Genomic DNA, 24381 nt, shown 5'->3' with positions numbered 1-24381 from the left:
CTGTTCCTGAGTTCCAGCCAAAAGTCTCTATTCAGCCAGACCAGTCTCCTTCCCCATGGACTCGTCTTCTGTGACTTGGGGATGGCCAGCTCCTGCATCCTTAAAAGAACTTCCTTAAAGTATTCCCAGCCTTTCTGCACTCCCATGCCCTCCAGAACTGCCTTCCAAGAGACTCTCCCAATCATGGTTTGAAATAGACCAAAATCTGCCATCCGAAAGTCCAAGGTGGTAGCCCATGTTGCACCCTATCATAATTCTACTGGCTATAGTTGTAATTGTTCTATTATGCAAAATCACAGAATCACGGGGATTGGAAGGGATCTCTGGAAAGCACCTAGTCCCACTCACCTGGTAAAGCAGATTTTCTAGAGCACTTTACACAGGAAAGTGACCATGCAGGTTTTTAGCATCTCCAGAGGAGACTCCAAAACTTCTTGGCAACTAGTTCCAATACTCTGTCATAGAATCATAGAATCACTAAGAATGAAATAGACCATCAAGATGAATGCACTCCAACCATTCACATATCACAGATATTTACCATTAAACCATGTCTCTCAGTACAACATCAAAATATTTCTTGATCACTTCCAGGGACTATGATTCCACCACCTCTCTGAGCAGTCAATTCCATTCCATTCTAGTTTTTTAGCACTCTTCTGGAAAAGAAGTATGTCCTAATGTCCAACATTAATCTTCCCTGATGCAATATTGAGGCCATTCCCTTTAGCTACTTACATGATTGAAGAGTCTGACCTCCACCTTGCCATAATCTCCCTTCAGGTAGTTGTAGAGAGCAATGACATTTCCTGTGACCCTCCTCTTCTCCAGACTGAACAATCCCAGTTCCCTCAATCACTCCTTATAAGACTTGAAGTCCAGACCCCTTTGTTGCCCTTTTCTGAACATGTTCCAGGGCCTCAGTGTCTTTCTTGTAGTGAGGGATCCAAAACTGAACACAGTACTTGAGGTGTGGCCTCACCAGAGCTGAGCATAGAGGGACAATCAATTCCTTGCTCCTGCCGGCAGCACTATTTTTGAAACAAGCCAGCACGTCATTGGCCTTCTTGGCCACCTGGGCATGCTGCTGGCTCATGTTCAGCCAAATGTCGACCCACATCCCCAGGTTCATTTCTTCTACACAGTCTTCCAGCTACTCTGCCTTAAGCTTGTAGGATTGTCTGGAGTTGTGGCCTAAGCGCAGGTCCCAGCACTGGTTATTGTTGAACTTCATCCCATTTGCCTCAGGCTAGCTTTCCAGCTTGTTCAGACCATTCTGCAGGACATTCCTACTTACAGGCAAATTGACATTTCCTGCCAACTTGTCATTACAAAGTAAAGTTTTTCCTCATGTTCTGATGGAACTTCCTGTGTTTCAGTTTGTTCCCATTGGTCCTTGTCATTTTACTGGGTACCACCAAAATGGTCCTGGCCCTATCCATTTGGCTCCTGCACTTCACATACTTATAAGTGTTAATAAATTCCCCTCTCAGTCTTTTCCAAGCTGAACAGTCTAAGGACTCTTAGCCTTTCCTCATAAGGGAGATGCTAATCTCCCTAATAATCTTTATTGTCCTCCACTGGACTCTCTCCAGAATATTCCTGTCTTTCTTGAACTGAGCAGTGAACACAGTATTCCATGCGTGACTTCACTGGGGCAGAGTAGAGTAAGAGGATCACCTCCCTTAACCTGCTGTGTTTTTAATGTATTCCATGGTAAAAATGGCATTCATGGACACAGGAACGCACTGCTGGCTCATGGTCAATCTGGTCTACTTTGTCTATTTGGTCATTGAGAATTTTCTCTGCAGAGATCCCTTTCAACAGGTTGTCCTCTAACCTGTACTGATACATGTGGCTATTTCTCCTCCCATGCAGATCTCTAAACTTGTCCTTGTTGAATCTCTTTAGGTTACTCTCCATCCACCTCTCCTGCCTGTACAAGTCTCTCCGAATGGTAGCATAACCTTTGATGTGTCAGCCACTTCTCCCACTTTTGCGTCATCAGCAAAATTTCTCCAGGTCACTGACAAATATTGTTGATTTTTATATATCAGTTTGGAAAATTATCAAATTACACTTTTCCAAAAGTTCTTCATGTTTAAGTCTCCTCACATAAATAGCAATGCTTAATCTATTATTAGCATCAATTATTAAAGGTTAATCAAACATAAAATTATTTTTGAACTATAATTGGAATATGGTCATTATTTGTTTACCAGCATAGAGCTAAGAGGCAACTACTCCTCCACGTTGCGGATGACAAAAATTGACTTTAGTCACAAGGTGGATTCTGATCACACAGATTCCCTCCACCCTTTTATTAACCCTTTTGGTTCTTGATGTAATCCTTCTTGCATGAAAATTGTGATACTAGGACATGAAGACACTCTTTTTTTCTTCCTAGTCCCTGCTTGCTTGTAAATTATAAAAATCAGGGAAGGTAGTATAGAATTTGCAAATCTAGCAAGTTTGCAAATTGGTGGAAAGTTCAAGAATATTTCACCATCCAAGACAGATGGTATGGAAAAATAGGTTACAAAAGACAGTTGTTTCAGATCTTACAAATAGTGATTCCTTCGAGGTCTTCTGGATCATAATGACATGTGACCAGCATCTTCCCTGGATTCAGATACCTCATATATAGTGCCAAACCCTTGAGGCTGAAGAAATCCAACTTGAGTAAGCTTCAATTGTCACCCATTTAGGAATGCCAATGTATTGTTTTTTCTCTAAACTAAAGCATAAAAAAATTCTAAGTATATGTTAGCTTATTCTTCTTCAACTCATCTGCCTATTTCTGTACGTGTTTTAAAGATGCACATTTGTTTCACAAGTATGACTGTTGAGATATTTCACTGTATCCACATATTTCTGTTTATCTGTGTTTGTATATGTGGAGATGTATCTGTACAGTGATTTAAGATGTCCTGTTAGTAAGTTAATGTGAATCCAGAAATTTCTAAACAACTTTTATTATCACGTATTTCACTAAATCACCTTATAAATCTCCAAACTGTTTCATGTCTAAGTGTTGTTAAAATTCACTCATTTGATCTACTTCATGTTCTCTGTAAATCTTAAATTGCTACTAAGCATAAACAAGTGAAATGTTTGACATTTCACATGACATTTCATGTAATGACATAATCCCAACAAAAGAGTTAAGATGCTGACTGTTAGCTCTACCTTCCCCATCACCTCAGACCAATATCACCAGTCTTACAACCTGCAAGGCAACAAATAATTTCAGAGGTAAATACCACATGTGTGTGTGAAACAGTTTTAACTGTTATTATTATGGAGCCCTCTTCTCTAATGCTTTCTTCTTACTTGCTCTTTCTTTATTTGTCTTTCCTTGTAATTTTTTCTGGACTACTAACAGGTTTTTTTAGAGTATAAATAAATATTAATTTAAAATATTAATTAAATTAATCAAGAGAAAATTTAAAATATTATTTATATGTTTTATAATGTTTTTTTGAATTTACTAGCAAGATATGTTACCTTTTCAACTCTGACAAGATTTTGAAAATACATTCAGTCAATTTAGCACAGTAGCATAAAGACTGCATATCCATAAACTGGAGAAGTTGAGCGCAGAGATATTTTTGTACCTCCATGCAGATGATAGCTCTAAGAAACAGAGATGTTCATAGAAAAAAACACTTTGCACTTTGCAAGATCTGGCAGTCTTTGATAGAAATGGAAGCAACATCTATCCACAGCCTTGTCAAATATCATTACATATTCCAGTGGCAGAAGTAATAGCTATCTCAAGGAAAAGCTGTACATTTCTTAAAAATCATGGTGTCACAGAGTTGACCAGATCAATCTATGTCCGTGACAGGGGCAACAGCCTCTGCCCTCCCCCCTCACCCCAGTCCCACAAAAATGGGAAGGAAGGAAGGGAGGAAAAGAACAGCGGCAACAATCTATGGAGGAAAACTTATTTTACTATTATACCGGAATACAAGATAACAAAATATAATACAATTTAATTGAAATTGAGATTAATAAATCAGACAAGATGAGAGAGAGAGAGTTCCCGGGACCGAGTCAAACCTGAAAAGCTTGGAACGGCCAGGAAAGCATCCTCCAACACCCACTGCCAGGCAGCAAGAGAGCATCCCCCCCACCCGGAAGGGCCAGATCCCGTGACTTCTGTAATGTACGGGGATTGGTACCTGGAATTGGGCATTAACACTTTAATACCCCATACACTACATGATGTTTTGATGTGGAATACTGAAACCCAAAAAACAAACAAACAAACAAAAAAAACCAAAAAACATAGAACCAAATCACATGGGCAAAACAATATATTTTGGCAAAGCATCACCTCAGAAATGACTGAATAGTGTTAAATGAAATATTAATATTTAACTCAAGGCAAATATTTTGCACAGTTATCAGTTTGAATGCTTACATTTAGGAAGTGAAAGATGTCTGAAATCAGTATTTAAAAAAAAAAAAAGAATCAAACCTGAAGCAACCCATATGTAGGAAAAATCATATTACATGTAAAAAACAAATTTTAAGCTGCAATCCTAAAAACAAAGTAAGATTACAGTAATACTTGCTTCAGCTCACACACTGTGCATATTTTCTATCAGAGGTTATTTCTATCAGATACTTAACATTGTACTTAAATAACAAGTTATGTACCTGTTGTCTATATACTACTTACTATCTCAAATTAGGATTGATATTCTAGGATTGATACGATATTACTCATCCTATTAAACTGAGCAGACAGTTTCAGAATGGCGTGCTTCACTATAAATTGAGATTTTCATGCAAGAAGACTACCTGTGCAAAGTTCTTCTGAGATTAACATAGATGTGGACAAATAAACAGATCTGTCCAATTTCATCTAAAACTCAAAAAGTAGCCAGGGATGTTATCATCCGTCCATAATATATGGCAAATTCCTTAAATAGTCCTATTGTGACATGTATCTAAAAGAAGGCCAGCTTAGTTTTGGTTTTAATGACCCTAACATGGAATTTTGTAAAGGATCTCTCTCCCTTTCCCTGTAATGCTTACATTTATCTCCTCTACATATAGGAAATGGCTTTACCTGCACCTCATTTTCACATCTGCACAACCAGAAAGTAGTTCCAAATACCCAGTACTTAAGAAAACTTCTGCTGATATGTAATAATACCGATATGTTAGAAAATTAAATTATATTCAAATAACATTGGTATTTAGTCAGCTCTTAGATTGCCTAATTTATTAAGTAGATACTATGTCTGGCACAGTTATATATAGTTACTATTAAGCATGAACAAGTTCTTTGCTTAAAAATATGCAAAGCTTCTTAAAGTTCTATCTTTGAAGACATTCATGCTTCAAACGTCTTTAAGAATATTGTTTTATAAACATGCTATTATTCAGAAGATTCCTAAAAAGCAGAGAATGACTTGAAAGCAGCCCTGAGGAGAAGGATTTGGGAGTGTTAGTTGATGAAAGATTCAGCATGTGATGGCAATGTGTATTTGCATCCTAGAAGGCCAGACATATCATGGGTTGCAAGAGAAATGTGACCAGCAGGTCAACGGAGGTGATTCTGCCCCTCTATTCTGCTCTTATGAGACCTCGCCTGGATAACTGTGTCCAATTCTGTAGCCCCCAACAAAAGAAGGTCATGGAGTCATTGGAGCATATCCAGAGGAAGGCCACAAAGATGATCAAAGGGCTGGAGCACCTCCCCTATGCGGACTGGCTGAGAAAGTCATAGAATCATAGAATTGCAAGGTTGGAAAGAGCCTACAAGATCATCTAGTCCAACCATCCTCCCATCACCATTATTACCACAAGTTACTAAACCATATCTTGTAGATCCTCATCCAGACTCCTCTTGAACGCTGCTGGGAATGGTGACTCCACTACCTCCATGGGCAGGCCATTCCAGTGCCTGACCACCCTCTGAGAGAAAATCTTCCTCCTTATGGTACAACTTGTGTTCATTTCTTCGGGTCCTTTTTGTCATCCGGGAGAAGAAGCCAAACCCCTCCTCATCACAACCTCCCTTCAGGAAGTTGTAGAGTTCAATGAGGTCTCCTTTGAGCCTCCTCTTCTCCAGTCTAAACAATCCCAGCTCTCTCATCTCCTCCTCATAAGACTTGTGCTCCAGACCTCTCACCAGTTTCATTGACCTTCTCTGGACTCATTCAGGGACTCAATGTCTTTCTTGTAGTGAGGGGCTGAAAACTGAACACAGTACTCAAGTTGCGGCCTCACCAGTGCTGAGTAGATGGGGATGATCACCTCCCTGCTCCTGCTGGCCACACTATTTCTAATGCAGGCCAGGATGGTACTGGCCCTCTTGGCCACCTGAGCACACTGTCGGCTCATGTTCAGTTGAGCATCAACCAACACCCCCAGGTCCCTTTCCTCTTCACAGCCATTAGCCACTCTGGCCAAGCTTATAGTGCTGCATGTTATTGTGTTTTGCACAGGGGTTATTGTGGCCAAAGTGCAGGACCGAGCACTTGGTCTTGATGAATCTCATCCCATTCACCTCAGCCCAGCAATCCAGTTTATCTAGATCCCTCTGAAAGGCATCCCTATGCTCAGGCAGATTGACACTACCTCCCAACTTGGTTTCATCTGCAAACTTACTGAGAGTACAACTCAATTCCCTCATCTAGGTCATCAATAAAGATATTAAACAAGATGGGCCTCAGTACCGACCCCTTGGACACCTCTTGTAACAGGTCACCAGCTGGATTTAACTCTAGAACTGGAGCTCTTCAGAGTGGAGAAGAGAAGGCTCTAGGGGGGCCTTCCAGTACCGGAAGGGGGCCTTCAGAAAAAGTGGAGGAGGGACTTTTTATAAGGGCATATAGCCATAGAACTAGCAAAAATGGAAGAAAATAGACTTAAGACTGGATATTAGGAAGAAATTCTGTACTGTGAGAGTGGTAAGACACTCGAGCATTTGCCCAGTGAGATTGTGAATGTCCCATCCCTGGATTCATTCAAGGCCAGGCTGGATGGAGCTTTGAGCAACCTCATCTAGAGGAAGATGACTTGCCCATTGTAGAGAAGTTAGAACTATGTGATCTTAAATGTCCCTTTCAACCCAAACCATTCTGTGATCCTGTGATTCCTTGTTGCCCTTAATTAATCAGAAGAGAAGTCATCACTTTCTCTATTTCTACATTAGCATGGCCTGTCTTCAAAGTTTGAGATTACTCTTCACATACACAAATGGAAAAATTGTCGATTATGAGACAAATAATAAGTAATTCTACATTGGCAAATGCTGTAGTCATAGAAGATTTCAGGAAAGCTTCAAAAACCTCAAACCTTGAATTCCAAATTGCATTAAAATCAAGGATAATTAGCTGATAATCAGATAACTGCACAAGGGAAAAAACAGGAAATCTCAATGTAGTGAAAATCTGATATCCTGACAAAATCCAGACCCAAAGCCTTAACTTTCCATAGGAAAGAAAGAGCGTAAGTCCTGGAGAACGTGTTAAGATGAACAGGTTCCATTTCTGGCTTATCAACAGAGTCCTTGTATCAAATGCTCATTTTCCTGTGTCATGATTCCCAAATGGAAAATTTATACATACATTTCCTTATTCTTGTTAGCCTAGAGGAAGAGCAGTACAAAAACATTCTCCTAGCAAGATAGTTTGAAATTCTGTAAAATGAATAGTCAGAGTACTTGTTTTCATACACTTCATTTTACAGGATTTATTTGTAGTCAAGATTGCAAGTGCTAAGCTGTATTGGTTAATACAAAGGAAAAGCAATTTTAATGTAAAATAATACTCCACTTTCACTTCTACACATTCTGAAATTGTAATACTTGTGAAATATGTAATTTAGTTTCAGTACTCTGTCAAACAACCCTCACTATGTTTTTTTTCCCTGTAAAAGTCTTTCATGACATTACAGTGAAGTTTTTGTGAACTATCTGAAAAGTATATGCTGAATATATATCAGTGTGAAGATGAATCCTAGGGTACACTTAGCAGCAGCCTGCAACAATGTATAACGTGACCACATTCCAGCCTGAATTTCAGGTCATTTCACTTAAGTTTACATACCTCTGTGAAGAGAATCTTTTTTTTTTTTTTTTTTTTTTTTTTTTTTCATCAAACTTACACTGACATCTAGAATAAAAATGGCTCAATAACTTATGGTAAGGAGATTTTTCCATATAAATGAAATTTATACTTCTTTAAAGAGAAAGATTGCATAACATCAATGCAGACTGAATCTCTAAGTATTCCAGGAACAGATACTAGCTGATAAACTCTCAAAGATATACACCCCTTGAATAAAAATCAAGCCAGATTGCATGGACTTTAGTTCTGTTATTTTGTGTTTTCAGTCAGAAAGGGCCCAGTCAGGATCCTGTCCAGTCAGATTTGGAGTATTTTCATGAAGTGCATGTTCCAAGATTCTCCAAACAATCTTTCTTAATGTTCAACCATCCTTACAATAATCTATTTTCTTATTTCTATTTAAAATTTCAAATGCTACAGTTTGTGTTTGTTGCCTCTTGTCCTTCCTCTTGTTATCTTTTAGAAGTTTGGCTCAGCAAAATTGACAATCTGGTATCTGTACATGCCAATATGTCCTCCTCTTCCAAACAAAGCTATGATTTCCACAAACTGAACAAGACCTGTTCCTTTTTCTCCTTCAATGGCTTGCACTCCAGTCCCAGAAGCATAGGTCAAAACTGTCTCCATTACATCAATGTCTGTCTTGTACTCATGTGATTATATGCCATCACACAAGTACTGAATAACAGTGTAGTGTCACTTCCCCAGTCCTTCTGGCTGCCTGCAAATGCAGTCTGGGATGTGGAAGGCTGCTGCCTTAGGGCCAGCTTGATATTCCTCAGTGATCCCAGAACATTTACTGCAGAGCTGCTTCAAAGCTGGTGATCCCCAGTCTTCAACATTACCTCTCAAGTGCAGGGCATTGTGTTCAGTTTCATATGATTCCTGAGTCATTTCTCCTGACTGCTCACATTTATTAGAGAAGAATCTCTGTATTCTCTAGAAGATTGCTCCTTCCATTAAGTTTTTGTGTGACCTCTAAGCTTTAAGAGAGTGACTTCTGAACCATTCCAGTTGTTAATGAAAGATGTTAAACATGAATGGCCATGGTACTGGTCCTTAAAGGCAGCTACTACTCACTGATGACTATGTGACCATAGATCATAGCACAGTAAGTTCAGCAGTTCAGGCTATTTTCCACCCACATTGTAACTGCTTATATAGTCCATATATCACCGATCTGGTGATAAAACTACCGTTAAAATACTTTATCAAAGTGAGGTTGCTCAAATATAAACATTTTTAATGTGTTCATATTTTCCTCTGAAAGGTAATCACACTGGATTCTTGTGACATTTATAATGATTGTATATAAGATACAAAGTGAAGTAAGGTGCTACTTACATTCCTTATATTTTTGTAACATTACTGTACAGTTACTAAATTTAGCATTCCATTTTGGAAAAAAAAAAAATTACATGAAACTTCTGTGACTACTTCTTCTAAGGTGTGTTCTGACTATTCAAATTCCACATTACAAAGTTAAGCTGTGTTATGTATTTATTTATTTTCACCTATTTTCACTATAATCATTAACTCTAGTAATTTAGGATCATCTTTTCACACACTGGTCATTTGTTATGCCAGATAAATACACCACTTTGATGAAAAGACATTTTTCAACATGAAAATTTTCAAACATCCAGGTCAACTGCACATTTTTAACACAACTACTAACTATGCTTCTCTCCTTTTAATGCTAAATTTATTAATAAAATATTCTTTTTTCTTCAGATATTACTAGATTATTTCTTTAGTTTTTCATTTTGAATAAAACACAGCAAAGTACACAGCACTGTTCTGAGCATAAACTTGAAATTCCTTGTCCAGTGCTAACTTTGCCAGCTTCTTTGATCCCAAGATGAGTTTCGAAAATGGATTTTGAATGTGATGCTGTATACAAAATGGGAGAAAGATCTGAGGAAATTTTGTGTGTTGAAATGAAGGTATTGGTGCTAATTTTACCTTGCACATGAGTAAGTGAATTATTTCTGTTTAGGATTTAGATCTCTTGGCCTTTTTTAACTGATCTTATAACTGCGAAATATATAAAGCAATTTAAAATGTCTTAATTATTTTAATGGCAATAAAAATATAATTCAAAAAAATCCTCCATGAAATGTTGTTAGTAGCAAACTTTTCCATATTCGTTAACTTTCAGTTGCTTTCTGAAAATCTAAAGGCTGATGATTTGTGCCAGTAAACAAATTGTTTCTTCCATTTAACTTTTTGTATGATCAACTGTTCAGAGTCAACTGTAAAAACCATGCAAATGAAGATGCAATTGGAATATCTGTGTATATTAAGCAAATCTATCAGTGCCCAGGATTCCTAAGCAATAGTCTCAGTCACCCTTTTTAGAGTGAGCTGGGCTCACATGGTTATTATTTTCTGGCCTGAGATTGTCTCTCTCTCTAGGTATGCACCCCATTAATGGTTGCTGTTGAAGGTGTCATTTCTCAGGTACTTTGGAAAGTATTGTCAATATTTAGGGTTGTTCTTGATTTCAGAAATCAAGGCAACTATGTTGTATACTGTGCATGTGATCTTTTGGCATGACTCCCACTGTCATCTGTGTTTTATAATGTAGGTATTCATTTCACCTAAAAACTGGTGGCAAATAGGACTATTAACAAAGATTTTGCCACTACAGCAATGCTGCTGATAGAAGATAGCTCAAAGCCTATTTCTCTTTCTAGTTTTCTCAGAATACAATAGACAATCACATTAGAATTACAATTTGGAAATGCTCAAGGTATATTCTCTATATTAGATCCAAAATTTAAAGTTACTCATGTTTTCCTAAAAAAAAACAACAAAACACAGTCTGTCTAGAGTAAAAGAAATCTTGTTTATTAGTAAATTCATTTATTCATTTATTCATTATATGCTGATGAGTTTATTTCTTCTCATCAGCAATCAGATAACAACAGAAAACTTAATTATTAGACTCAAATGGTGTTTTGTTTTGTTTTCTTTTGTTTTTAAATTTGAGTTTAAAGCATCTTTGGTGTTCATCATTATCAGTTAACACTAGTAGACCTCCTTTAGGCCACAGATTATTTTATACTCTCAAAGAGTAAAAGGGATATGAAGCAAATAAGCTGCCTATCTTTCATGGAGAAGTGTTCTAAGTTTAGTGGTTAATCACTAAATTACTGAAGGAATGCTTTAGCTCTACTAGAAAATTTTGTAAAACACACATCAAACATAAACAGAAAGTGAAGTTGTTGTTTTAAGGTTTCAAATAAAAAATAACTGCTCACATAAATTATATTCCAAACTTGAACCAGAAATATACCACGTTAGGATTATTTTCCCTCTATGCCCAATTGAAAAAAAAAAATAACAAAAAACCAACCAGCCAACCAAAAAAAATACTGAAGAGATAACCCATTTTATTCTACATTTCTGACGATCCATGAAAACTCACGGTCCTTTTATTTAGTATAGCACCTACTATATATGATTCACAATCTTCCTTAGTTTGGCTAGCAACGTTCCTTTATCAGCATTTCTAAAAATCAACAAATGGACTAACAGAGCCACCAAGAGGAATTTGGGTCCTCTTTTGGTCTATCTTTATGCAAATAGAAATTGTTTTACTTTTATGATATGAAGAGATGAATTTCAGTACATCATTATGGTGGTCCAAAAAGGGTAACATATCAGATTGTGATGTTACTGTTTGCAAGATGATATTCAGTATACAAGCAATTACATTTTAATTTTAGGACACATTTAATTGAGAAATTGAATTTCATAGTATAGGAAACAAAAGTGCTCCACAGTGCCTTATATACAGTATTTTTGATTTATGTTTCTTGTTAAAATCAACAAGCTGTAAATCTGGTCTGAAATGATTCTCCAAATGCGTAAGTCTTCACTTACTTGGAGTTGAGGCTGAACAGCTCTTCCATAGCTGGTACCAACATTCTGTCGATCAAATTCTACGCTAGACTGTAAAGGGTCAGGAAAGCAGATGCTTTTTACTCCCACCTGGAACAAAATACTGTGTCAGACAATTTTTCTCATAGTCTTACAAATGCAGTAAGACATTCATTGTTATCTTTGCCTGTCACATCAGAGGTTCATCAGAATACTGATCATCAGAACAAGGGAGAACTAATAATTGCATTCCTATTTTCTCCTTGAATGTGTGACAAAATATGTATATATAAATAAATGCTGTAAGTAATTTTTTAGTTTGTTACAATAATTTCCTATAAAAACTGTAGTTTTCATTTGTAACTGTTGGATTTAGGTAAAATATGTATTCACATTATACACCTATAAATGCTAATACTGAAGACAGTAAATTCAGAAAACTAAGAGTAGAAAATATAAGTGTTTCATAGTACATTTCTTTAATATAGCCTTACCCAAACAACGAGGATGCTCATTTATTTAGATTATAAAATGCTATTCTTTCTTTTTTTTTTTTCCATTTTTTCTCATTCCATTGCAATATAGTCTTTGTAAGATTACTTTAAAACAGAAAAATGGCTGTTTTTTCAGCTACCATCTCTGAAACATCATGAGGAAAAAAGCTAAAATAACCAAAAATATAAAAAATATTATACTCATATACAACAAACAAACAAACAAACAAACAAAACAGAACAACAACAACAACAACAAAAACAGGTCCTCATGGAAACGGTTTGCAAGAATAAGATCAAGTAGGTAAACAGAAAATCCAGCACATCTGCCAAATGTAAAGTGTGCTTGACTAGCTGGTAAGTATTTAATATTCAGTACAAAAATATTTATTAATTTTCTTATATCTTCCTGACCACATGATAAAGGTATAGACCAAATTAAAACCAAATGCCAGGGCTTTATGATTTTTGTCAGTCATATTACACAGCATCACATCATATAGTAGACTGGGAAACTCAGAAGAAAAGAAATGTACTACAGCATGCAGAAGAATTTGCTGCTCTGCTTCAATTTTCTGGTCATTGGGAAAGATGGAAGTGTCCCTCTCTTTGCTCCCTGGTGGACCAGAGTAAGAACCTTAATTTTCAGAAACCTTCTCATTTATTTCATTTATTAGCTTAAATCCCAATTAACTCATATTTCTGCCATAATGGTAAAATAATTTTCTTCGTCAGATCATTGTCACTGTTGTTTTGTTTGTCTGTTTTGTTTTGTTTTTGCTTTTTTGTTTGTTTGTTTTCTCTTTTTATTCCCTTTCTCCTGTATCTCTCACATGGAAGGAGGGTTATCTATAGACCTATCTGTGTCTATGACAGGGGGCAGCAAGCCCACAGGCCCGCCAACCTGAAAAGAGGAGGGGAGAGGGAAGGTGTCAATGGCTTATGGACTAGTTTAGCTCAGTTCTCTGACTAATGGGGCAGGAGATCCATGGACTCACACCCCAGAAAAGGGGAAAGGGGAAAAGGGGAAAGGGTAGGAAGATGGGAGATGGGCCAAAAACAAAGCAGTACCAACAATCTGAGAAGGAAGGCTAATTTACTAAGTAAGATATCAGAATGCAAGATAACACAATATAATACATTGTACTTGGAATTGAGGCTAATAAATCAATTAAAACGAGACAGTGTCTGAAACAAAAGGCCTTGCTCTGAAGCTGAAGGTGAGACACTGCCAAGACAAGCGGCAAAAAAAGCAGACAGTCTCGTGACCTTTGGGAAGTTTCATCTCTCCCTCTGAATGCAAAGTCCTCTGGGGTATGTAGTTCTTCTCTTCTGAGAACCAGGCACCTGGAAAATTGGCAGTCCTTGAAACTGGATCATTAACTCTTTAACTCCGAGTGCTTTATATGATGTTATGATGTGGAATATCGATAATAAAAATCATAAAACTGTGACAGTTTTGTTTTTTGTATTTTTTTCCTTTTTTATTCCCTTTCCCCTTTCCCTCCCTCCCCACCCCCACCCCTCACCCCCCCATCATTTTTGGGATGGTGGGCCTGTGGGCCTGCTATCCTGCTGTCACAGATGCAAATAGATCTAGAGATAACTAAACAAACCGAAAATCACCACATTGTGAACATCTCTCAGCTCTTTTGCAACGTAATGCGTGGTGTTCTACATAAAGAGAAAAATCACAACTTGACATCTTTAAACATCTTTATGGGAGGATTGTATGCTATGCTGCCTCTAGGGACAATATAGCAATTTTCAGGGAATCATGATTTATAAAAGTTTAAGAACATTAACCATCAACTTTTTTTGCTGTACAGTGTAAAATATTTGTGAATCAGTAGTAGGTTATAATACAGCCATACAAAAGAATGACTGTAGCTGGTTCCTTGATATGTATAAAAACAATGATTTGACAGATACTGAAAGTTTGACGTGCTTGTGTCTTCCCACATACATCATAGTCACATGGGACAACTTAACTATGTTATATATAATTGCTATTTTATGTATCAATGCTATTTTCTTGAAAGGAAATAATATATCTTGTTTTTTTCTGGATAAAAAATACATCTTTAAGAAGTGTTAATATGAGTATTGAATATTAATAATGTATTCAAATATATTGTGGCTGAATTCTGTAAGCAGCTAAGCACCACACAGCCTTATGCTCATTCCTCCTCTCTCAATGGGCTGGGAGACTGTGAGAATCCTTCTTTGTTTTTCTGGCTCAAAGTTTGCTTCCTTAGGTATTTTGTTGAGGAGGCAAGTGATGGATGTTGTGTGGCAATCAACATTGCTGTGTGGACAATTTTACATCTTTGGAACTCTTTGCCTTCGGAAGATAGTGCTCAGGACTATTTACTGTCAGAAGATCTAGCCTGTTACTAAATAACTCCTGTTTGCTATGGAAGACTGAGGGACAATGCCATTGTATCCTGCGAAGTTGGCGCCTCCCGGATTCCTCTTATCTGCTGGCAAGGCCAGGAAGATAAGAACAAAGGAGTTTCTGCTGAGATCCCAGAGCCAGAAGCTGCCACTCAAAGGAGAGCTGGCTCGACCACTTTGGATTTGAGCTGTCACTCCAAAAACAGCTGACTCAACCACTTTGAAACTATTGAAAAAGGGCCATCATCGTCATGGTCGGGCATCGTCATCGTCATTGTCATCATCTGCCTGACGACCCACCACTACTGAAGATCAAAGACTGAACTACGAACCTTGCTGGATCCATGGTGGTGACTATCTCCCTCTTGCTGCCTATAAAGACTCCTTGCTTCTTCTTTTCTATCTTTTCTATCGCCTTCCTTCCCTTCCCCATTACCCTAATTCATAATAGTGTCTGTCCTCCCCTTCCCCATTTCCCTGATTAAGATTTGTAATAAACTGGTCGGACCAACATTTGAACCGTTGCTTCTTAATCTCACGCCGGGTATATAGATAATAAAAGAACCTCCTCTCCCTCCTATAAATTGGAGCGAGACAGAGACTGAATCAGGAAAAAAAAAAAAGAAGAAAAAAAAAAAGTGGAACTTATAGGTTGAATTAAAAACTATTTACTAAGATAGAAAAGGAAGAGAGAAATAGCAGTAATGATTAATTAATATATTAATCTGTATATCTATGCAAAACAAGTGATAAACAAAGCAATTGCTCAGCAACTGCCAACTGATGCCCAGCTAGTCACTGAGATGCAGCAGTCTTCCCAGTCAACTTCTCTAATTTTTATATTTTTTTAATATGATGTATGGTATGGAATATTCCTTCATCCAGTTTAGATTAGCTGTACTACTTCTGTCCCCTCACAGCGCCTCGTGCTTCCTCAACCCTCTCATTGGCAAGACAGTATGAGAAACTGAAACATCCCTGGCTCTGTGCAGCACTGCTCAGCAACAACTAGAACATTGATGTGCTATTAACACTGTTTTCTCCTGAAGTCAAAATGAAGAAAATCAACTCTGTCTCAGCTGACATCAGGACAATGTATTTATGAAATTATGCTCAGAAGACACACCAAAAATAAACAAAGAAAAGAAAACAATATAACTCAACCTTTGAAACCTCAGAAAATTCAGAGTTCATGGTTCAGGTTCAAGATAATCAAGTATGAAAATAAATTGTAGAAATCCAAGGAACTGTGGAACATTTTTTGTTTTAGTATCATGAAACTATTTTTATTTTTGATTACTGTTTATAATTTGGATAAAATATTGTTTTTTTTTTTTAATATTTATACATTATTTTTAACTAGAACTGAAAGTTCCAGCTCTGTATGCATTACTAAAAATAATAAATCTTAAGTTCAAAGTTCTCCTTGATCTTACCATAGATTATTTACTGTTTTCCTAAACCATGATATTTATAACAGAAATAAAGGGATAATTGTTTACTTATAAAGGAATTTTCACTTTGGAATAAACAACTAGGCACTTGCTGTATTAAATGACAGAATCTGAAACAGAAGAGTATAGGTTTTACACCTGAGCTCTATTCTTCTACTCCAAACTTGAATTATAATTGGAATATACAGAAAAACTAAGCAGTCCAGAAAGAATTAAAACTGATCTCAATCCCATAAAACATCATTAAGACTTGCTCCATCCTTCAGCTGGGCAATACAATTGTTTCTATATTGTAAACAACCAAAATAATCCTATAAAATTAATACAGAATCATTTCATAGATGTTGAAAATTCATTCTACCTTGTTCTAATTCTGCCACAAAAGTGAAGCTCCTCATCATAGACAGAACAATTTCATATAGTTCCAAGGAATGCAGAGTTTACATTGTTATTTGGACAATTCTCAATTAGAGATCTGCAATTGCAGATTGACATGATCTGTAAATTCACTCTTTCAGAAACATTTCTATTTTTTTCATCAGTGTGTTTTTTAGTGGAAGTTATACACATGCAGGAACCTCTTTGAAGGGAAGGTAAATTTAATGCAATAGGGTTGCTATACTGAACATGGAAAGCCTTGAGCATGAAATAGAGCTGAACCAAGACTTCTGGTTCTGGACATGCAATATTTTATTGACCCTCACAGGGTGTGTTGTAAATACCTGAAGACTTTTTCAGTAACACAACAATCTTTCCAAAATGAGAGTAGTCACATCTAAAAATGTCTCTCTCATACTTTCAAACTGGAAAGGCTTAGCCGTAAACTCTATTTAATATTTGTGCTCCCAATGGTTGCATTTTACAACAGATCTGGCTTGGAATTCCCCAAGACAGAGGAATACAGGTAGCATTTCATAGAATCATAGAATTGTGAGATGGTTTGTGTTGGAAGAGACTCCAAGGACCATCAAGTTCCATCCTCCTTGCCACATGCAGGGTTTCCAGCTGCTAGATCAAGAACTAGAATAGATTTTCCAGGGCCCCATCCAATCTAACCCTCTCCAGGGGTGGGATACCCACAGCCTCTCTGGGCAACAGGCTTCCCCTGACATCTAATCTACATTTCCCTTCCTTTAGTCTAAAACCATTCCCCCTTGTCCTAGCACTATCTACCCATGCAAAAAAGTTGATTTATGTCATGTTCCTTCAGCCTGTCTTCACAGGACAAGTGTTCCAGCCCTTGAATCATCTTCATGGCCTTCCACAGGACCCTCCCCAAAAGTTCTACATCTTTCCTATCTTGAGGGCCCTAGACAAGGATGAAGTGCTTCGTTAGGGGTCTCAGAAGGACAGAATAATTGGAGACAATCATCTCCCTTGCCCTACTGGCCACCCCTCTTCTGATGGAGCCCAGAATGCCATTGTCCTTCTGAGCTGCAAGAGCAAAATGCTGGCTCGTTAATTTTTTCATCAGTCAGGACCCTTAAGTCCTTCTCAGCAGGGCTGCTTTCAAGGAATTCTTCTAGTATGTACACATGTCTGTGTGAGAATCCTTCTTTGTTTTTTGGCTCAAGGCTTGCTTCCTGAGGTATTTCTTGTGATAAGATTGACTAATTTAGCAAATGAGTGATGGATGTTACAGCATTGTTGTGTGGACAACTTTACATTTGAAAGCATTTCTTTGGAGCTCTTTGCCTTCGGAAGAGAGTGCTCAGGAGTGTTGACTGGCAGAAGATCTGGCCTGTGACTAAATAGCTCCAGCTTGGTAAGGGAAAACTGGGGAATGATACCATCATGATACCATTGTGTGAAAAACGCGATGCAGATGGGCATTCCTGCTCCCTCTTACCTGCTGGCAAAGCCCAGAAAATAGGAACAAAGGAGTTTCTGCTGAGATCCCAGTGCCAGAAGCTTTCGCTCCAAGGAGAGCTGACTCAAACACTTTGGATTTGAGCTGTCACTACAAAGAGAGCTGACTTGACCACTTTGGAACAACTGAAAAGGGGCCATCATTGCCATGGACATCGTTTTTGTCAACAGAACAACAATGCCCGACAACCCACCACTACTGAAGATCAATGACTGAACTATGAACCACACTGTATCCTTGGTGGTGACTATTGTGGAAAGTGAAAGCATTATTTCTGCACTGAACATTGAAAAGGGCAATTGATCTGAAGAATTAAGCTGTAACATATCCTTAGAAGTAGCTGATGTGGAAAGTAAGAATATCATATACATATTAGTAACATATTTTGGAAACACAGTTACCGAATTACCTAACAAATACTTTCTCACAAAGCTGCAATAGATTTTGAATGTTCTAAACAATAGGGGTAGAGTATTCTGAACTAGGAAACATGTTGTAATATTGTTCGTTAGACTCGCAGAAGCAAAATACGTTTAACAAACTTTAAAAGAGTCAGGGCCTTTACACAATGCAGAACTGTCCCACTTTGTGGGAATGTTAGGATAGCATAGACAGGCTCCAAGTTACTACCCTCTATCCTCCTTCCGAGCTTATCTCTATGCAAGAACAGATGAATGACCAGAACAATGACCCAGTGTGAAGGGGCACAAATGTTAGGGGGGTAATTAAAATGATTGAGGCTATGTCTATGTTTATGCTGTAAAACTGACATCCAGAAAGTTATGACCAAATGTTTGTTAAGAAAGCAATTGTTAGAAGTCAACCAATTAAGACATGTGTGTTTGGGTGGCAAAGATCTGTGTCTATTTGGTGTTTGTATGATTAGTGAAGCATCGCAAAAGAGTGTGAACCTGCAGTACTCAGACAATGAAGAACCAGGGGAGAAAGAGATAAGTGGCGGGCAATAGTGGATAAAAGATGTAACACTGTTTTCTCGGGGATCTCCTGCTTGAAATGGCAAATAAAATCTGCTTTATCAGAGAAACCATCCTAGAAAATTGTTTGGGTATTTCCAACACTATCTCCCTCTTGGTTCCTATCAAGACTCCTTGCTTCTTCTTTCCTATCTTTTCTTTTGCCCTCCTTCCATTCTCCACTACCCTAATTCGTAACAGTGTCCGTCCTCTCCTTCATCATCTCCCTAATTAAAATTTGTAATAAACTCGTTGGACCAATATTTGAACCGTTGTTTCTTAATCTCATTTTGGGCATACAGATATTAAAAGAGCTTCCTCTTCCTCCTATAAATTGGAGCAAGACAGTCTGAGATTACCTTGACCCAAAAACAAAATCCTGTAATTTTCTATGTCGAATCTTATTAGGTTCACAAGGGGTCACCTTTCAAGTTTATCAAGGTCGCTCTGGATGGCATCTATTCCTTCTGCTGTACAAACTGCTCCACTCAGCTTGTTGTCATCTACAAACTTGCTGAAAGTATGCTCCATCCCACAGTCTATGTCACTGATAAAAATGTTTAAATATACTCAAGACCTCAAGACAGACCCCTTGGGGATACTGGTTGTTATTGACCTCCACCTGAACATAGAACTATTGACCACAATCCTCTGGCTGCAACTTTCCAGCCAATGCCTTATCTACCAAACTAGTCCACCCTTCAAATCTCCAGTTTAGAAATAAGGATGTGGTGGGGAATCATATCAAAAGCCTTGTAGGATTCCAGGTAGATTATATCAGTTGCCTTCCCTTTATCCACTGATGCTATCTCTCCATCATAGAAGACCACCTTGGTGAATCCATACTAGCTGTCTCAGATCACCTGCTCATACATCATGTGCCTTAAGATGTCTTCCATGAGGATTTGTTCCAAGATCTTCCTAGGCACAGAGGTGATACTCACCAGCCTGTAGTTCTCCAGGTCCCCTTACTCCCTTTCTTGCAAATGGGAGGTGATGTTTCCCTTTTTCTGGTCCTCGGGGACTTTGCCTCATAGCACAGCTTTTCAAATATGACGGAGAGTGGTCTGGTAAACATATGAGCCAGCCTCCTGAAGATTCTTGAATGCATGTTGTACAGCCCCATGAACTTGTACACATTCAGTCTCTTGAGTTGGTCTCAGACTTGCTCAGCCATACAGTATGGGGAGTTTGCTCCCCCAGTGCTCACCTAGAAGTTCAGGTTCAGGGATGTGAGAATCCTGGCTGCCAGTGAAGGCTGAGGCAAAGAACTTACTGAGTACCTCAACCTTCTCTGTATTTGTTATAGCCAGTTTTCCATTTAGCAGAGGAGGTATGCTCTCTTTGACTTTTCTCTTCTGACCTATGTACCTGTAGAATCCCTTCTTGTTGTTTTTATCCTCTTTTTATCCTCTTTTTATTTCCTGCCTTGTTCAGTTCCATTGTTGGCTTCAGTTCCATTCCTTGGTTTTCATAATTCCATCTCTGCAAGTCTGGACAGCATCACTGAATTCTTCCAGGTAAAATACCCCAATATAGAAGTACAATGGTACCATTTCCATAACTGTGACAATGAACTGAAACATTTAAGGAATTCTGTGTTATTGCTCCTAACTTGAAATTATATTGTCTCTTTATCTCGAATTTTTGTTTCTTTGGTTTTTTGTTTGTTTGTTTGTTTTTTTTAAACATAATTTATTATTTTTATTGACCGATTTTTATTGTTTCTCTCCTCCTTTTGTTCCCAGAATTTAGCTTATTTTTTCTTCAGTCTAAACATTTTCAGTGATTTTCAGTGAAGCTGTGAGTACTCTTAGCACCATCTTGCCAGTCAGTCCAGCAATTAGTTTTTCTGTTTTCTGTCAGGATTGCCTTTGTTATTTTTGCCCACACTTTGCGCTTGTTATCAGTTGGGAACAGAAGGAAACATCATCTCTGCTGCTGAATGAAAGCAGCAGATAAGTAGGAACCTCTGGGCTGTGTGATACTTCTGTTAGCTATTACATGAGCACCCTGCATACTTATCCCTCTCTGCTGTTATGTATGCTGAGACGCCTAAACTTTTTACATTTTCTCTGTAAAGTGTTCAGAAAGTCAGAAGTAAAAATATATTCTAGACAATATTAGAAAAGAATTAAGCTGAGGTGCTGACATTTACATACATACTTCTGACCACTGTCATTTCCAGTGTATTAAATTCAGACTTTTAATGTTGCTGCATAAAGACATAAGGTAGGTACTAAAGGAAAAGCTTTTAAGGAGAATTAATATCTGTCATTATATCTATTCATAAAAGTAGAAAAAAAAAAAAAAAAGTGCTGGCATAAAAATCGTTGTTAAGATCAACAGAATATGGGAAAGTTACAGTACAGAAAGTATTCAGTTACACTAGGTATCACAAGTGACAATAATACTACAATTTGTTTGAAAAATACTTGCTAAATTAAGAAGAGAAAATCTAAATCCTAATATATTATCTAAATATAAGGGCTTTTTTTGGTTTAAATCTATTACCTCTTGTTCATTCCCTACAGTTACTGAGGGCCCCCTTCATATTTCCTGTAGGTACTTTTTAAGTACTGAAAGACTGTCACAGTGTCTCTGAAAATGCCTTCTCTTTTTTAGGTTGAACAACTTTCTCAACCTATCTTCATAGCAGAAGTATTCTAGCCCTCCAATCTTCATGACAATCTTTGAGACTCACTATAGCAGAGGAGTTGGAAGGGTTCTCTTACATTCCAAGCATTCCTACTCAAGCAGATACTTCGAATCACTTAAACAGGCCTACATCCAGATGACTATCAAAGATCTCTCAAAGGGGAGAGATTCCGCAGTTCAATCAACCACACAGTAAAAAAGTGTTCCTTGTTGCTCAGAGCAAATGTCCTGTATTCCAGTTTGTATCCACTACTATATTCCTCACTCCTGCCACTAAGCATCACTTGAAAAAACACAGCTACATCCTCTTTGTGTCTTCTTTCAGGCATTTATATACATAGATAAGATTCTTCCTTAGCCTTCTCTTTTCCAAAACATGCAGTCCCAGCTCTCTCAGCCTTTCATCACAGAAGAGATGATTGAGTCCTGCAATCATTCTAGTGTTTCTTCATTGTACTCTCTCCAGTGTCTACATCTCTCTGGAGACCCAGAATAGGATGCAGCACTACAGATGCATCCTCATCAGTACTGAACAGAGGTGAAGGAAACTGTGGGCAGCGCCTCATCTAATACAGCCCAGGATAACATCAACCTTCTATGTTGCAAGGGGTACTGACTCTTGTTCATCTTGGTATCCACTGAGATTCCTAAGTCCTTTTCTGTAAATTTGGTTTCCAGCTGGGTAGCTCCCAGTATATATCACTGCTTCTCCCAACTAAGTAGAGGGCTTAGCACTTTCCTTAGTTGTACTTCAAGAGCTTTCTGTGAGTCTATTTATCAAGCCCATTGAGATCCTCTTGGATAGCAGCACAACCTTCTGATTTAACCATTACTTCATAGAATCATATCGTGAAAGAATGGCTTTGGATGGAAGGGACATAAAAATCATCTACTTCCAGTGTCCCCGCTGTAGACCAGGTTGCCATCCAGTAGGTCTGCTGCCCAGGGCTCCATCCAACTTAGCCATGAGTGCCTCTATTGATGGGGCATCTTCAGCTTCTCTATGCAACATGTTCCAATGCCTTACCACCCTCTAAACAAAGAACTTCCTCTGAACATCAAATGTAAATTTCCCAACGTTTAGTTTAAAACTGTTCCTCCTGGTCTAGTCAGTATCAGATCATGTAAAAAGTCAGTCTTCCTCCTCCATATAAGCTCCTCTGAAGTACTGAAAGGCCACAGAGAGGTTTCCCCAGAGTCTTCTTTTTTCCAGGGTAAATAAGCCCAATTCCCTCAATTTTTCATCACAGAAGAGGTGTTCCAGAATTTTGATAAATAAAGGCCCTCCTAGAGTATTTCACATCAGGAATTATCATGTCCACAGTCTGTTCTTATTATCTTGGAAATGCTATCTGTGTTACCTACACACAATGAGTGCTGGGGCTATGGGTCTGCACTAATACCTCTTCAAATATATCTCATTTACAAAAACAAACAAACAAACAAACAAACAAACAAACAACAAAAAAAAAAAAAACAAAAAAAAAACAAGCATTTCTTTCATATCAGAGAATTAGAAAATGTACTTGCTTTGCATGTATCCCTCTGTGATTATGCTTAAACTTCAGTTCTATCTGAAGTGTCAAAATTGTGTTGTATGTTATTCAGTGAAGAGCATATTTACTGAAGTGACGGCTTCTATCCCTGTCAATAACTAAATTTTGATTTTGTTTCAATTCTTGTTGGGTTGTGTTTGGTGTTGGGCTTGGGCTGAAAGCATCTCCATATGCCTTTTTTCCTTCCTGGTAGTAGCAGGTAGCTATTAGATCTTGTCCTGTTAGCCCCCTGGGAGACCCCATCTCACACTGCACCATGACAAATAAACAGCAAAGTTAAGTCACAGAACTATGTTTTATATAACATTCAACATCTTTTTAAAGTTTTTTAGAGGATGATATAGAGTGTAACTTTTGTTCAAATAAGATCAATAGCTTTTTGAGCTGCCAGCAGGTTGAGGGAAGTGATCCTCTCTACTCAGATCTAGTGAGACCACTCCTGGAACACTGTGTCCACTTCTGGAGACCCAGAACAAGATAGACAACACTGGAGAAAATACAGTGAACAGACACTAAAATGATTAAGGGATTGAAACTTCTCTCCTATAATGGAAGACTAGAATGCTTGGGCTATTCAACCTGAAAAAGAAAAAGTTCAGGAGTGTGTGAAATAGAGATATATGTATTTAATATAAATACCTGAAGAGAGAGTACAGAGAGAACAGAGCCAGGCTCTTATCTGTGGTGCCCAATGCAAGGACAAAAGGCAATGGGCACAAACTGGTGTACAGAAGGATCCTTATGAACATCAAAAAATATTTTTTTACTGTTTGGATGACTGAAAGCTAGAAAACATTATTCCTTTCTATGTGCAGTGATGTGATCAGGATCTCCTGTAGGAGGGAAAATACTACCCTTACTGACCACAGCCTTTTATTTATTTATTTTTATAACAGTAGCTATAGAGGGATAGAAGAGAGCATAATTTTTTAAGCTGTGTCTGTTTTGGGATATATTCTGAAAAAGCACAACAGCACTATGTGAACACTGCAATATT

At 37.8% G+C, this 24381-nt stretch overlaps 1 protein-coding gene across 16 annotated transcripts in view; it reads right to left on the bottom strand.

Moving 5' to 3' along the window:
- PTPRD (protein tyrosine phosphatase receptor type D) overlaps window positions 1-24381 on the bottom strand; it is a 1183295-nt gene that overhangs the window by 838639 nt on the left and 320275 nt on the right. For all 16 annotated transcript variants that reach the window (XM_052700439.1, XM_052700447.1, XM_052700441.1 and 13 more), the window contains exon 3: window positions 11985-12092. The gene's annotated coding sequence lies outside the window, so the exon portion shown is untranslated. The remainder of the gene's footprint in view (window positions 1-11984; window positions 12093-24381) is intronic.

This window comes from Tympanuchus pallidicinctus, unplaced genomic scaffold, assembly GCF_026119805.1.
Source record: "Tympanuchus pallidicinctus isolate F22 unplaced genomic scaffold, pur_lepc_1.0 scaffold4, whole genome shotgun sequence".
Classification (NCBI taxonomy): domain Eukaryota; kingdom Metazoa; phylum Chordata; class Aves; order Galliformes; family Phasianidae; genus Tympanuchus; species Tympanuchus pallidicinctus.
The sequence above is the reverse complement of the archived record's forward strand: the minus strand, read 5'-3'. Positions and strand labels throughout refer to the sequence as shown.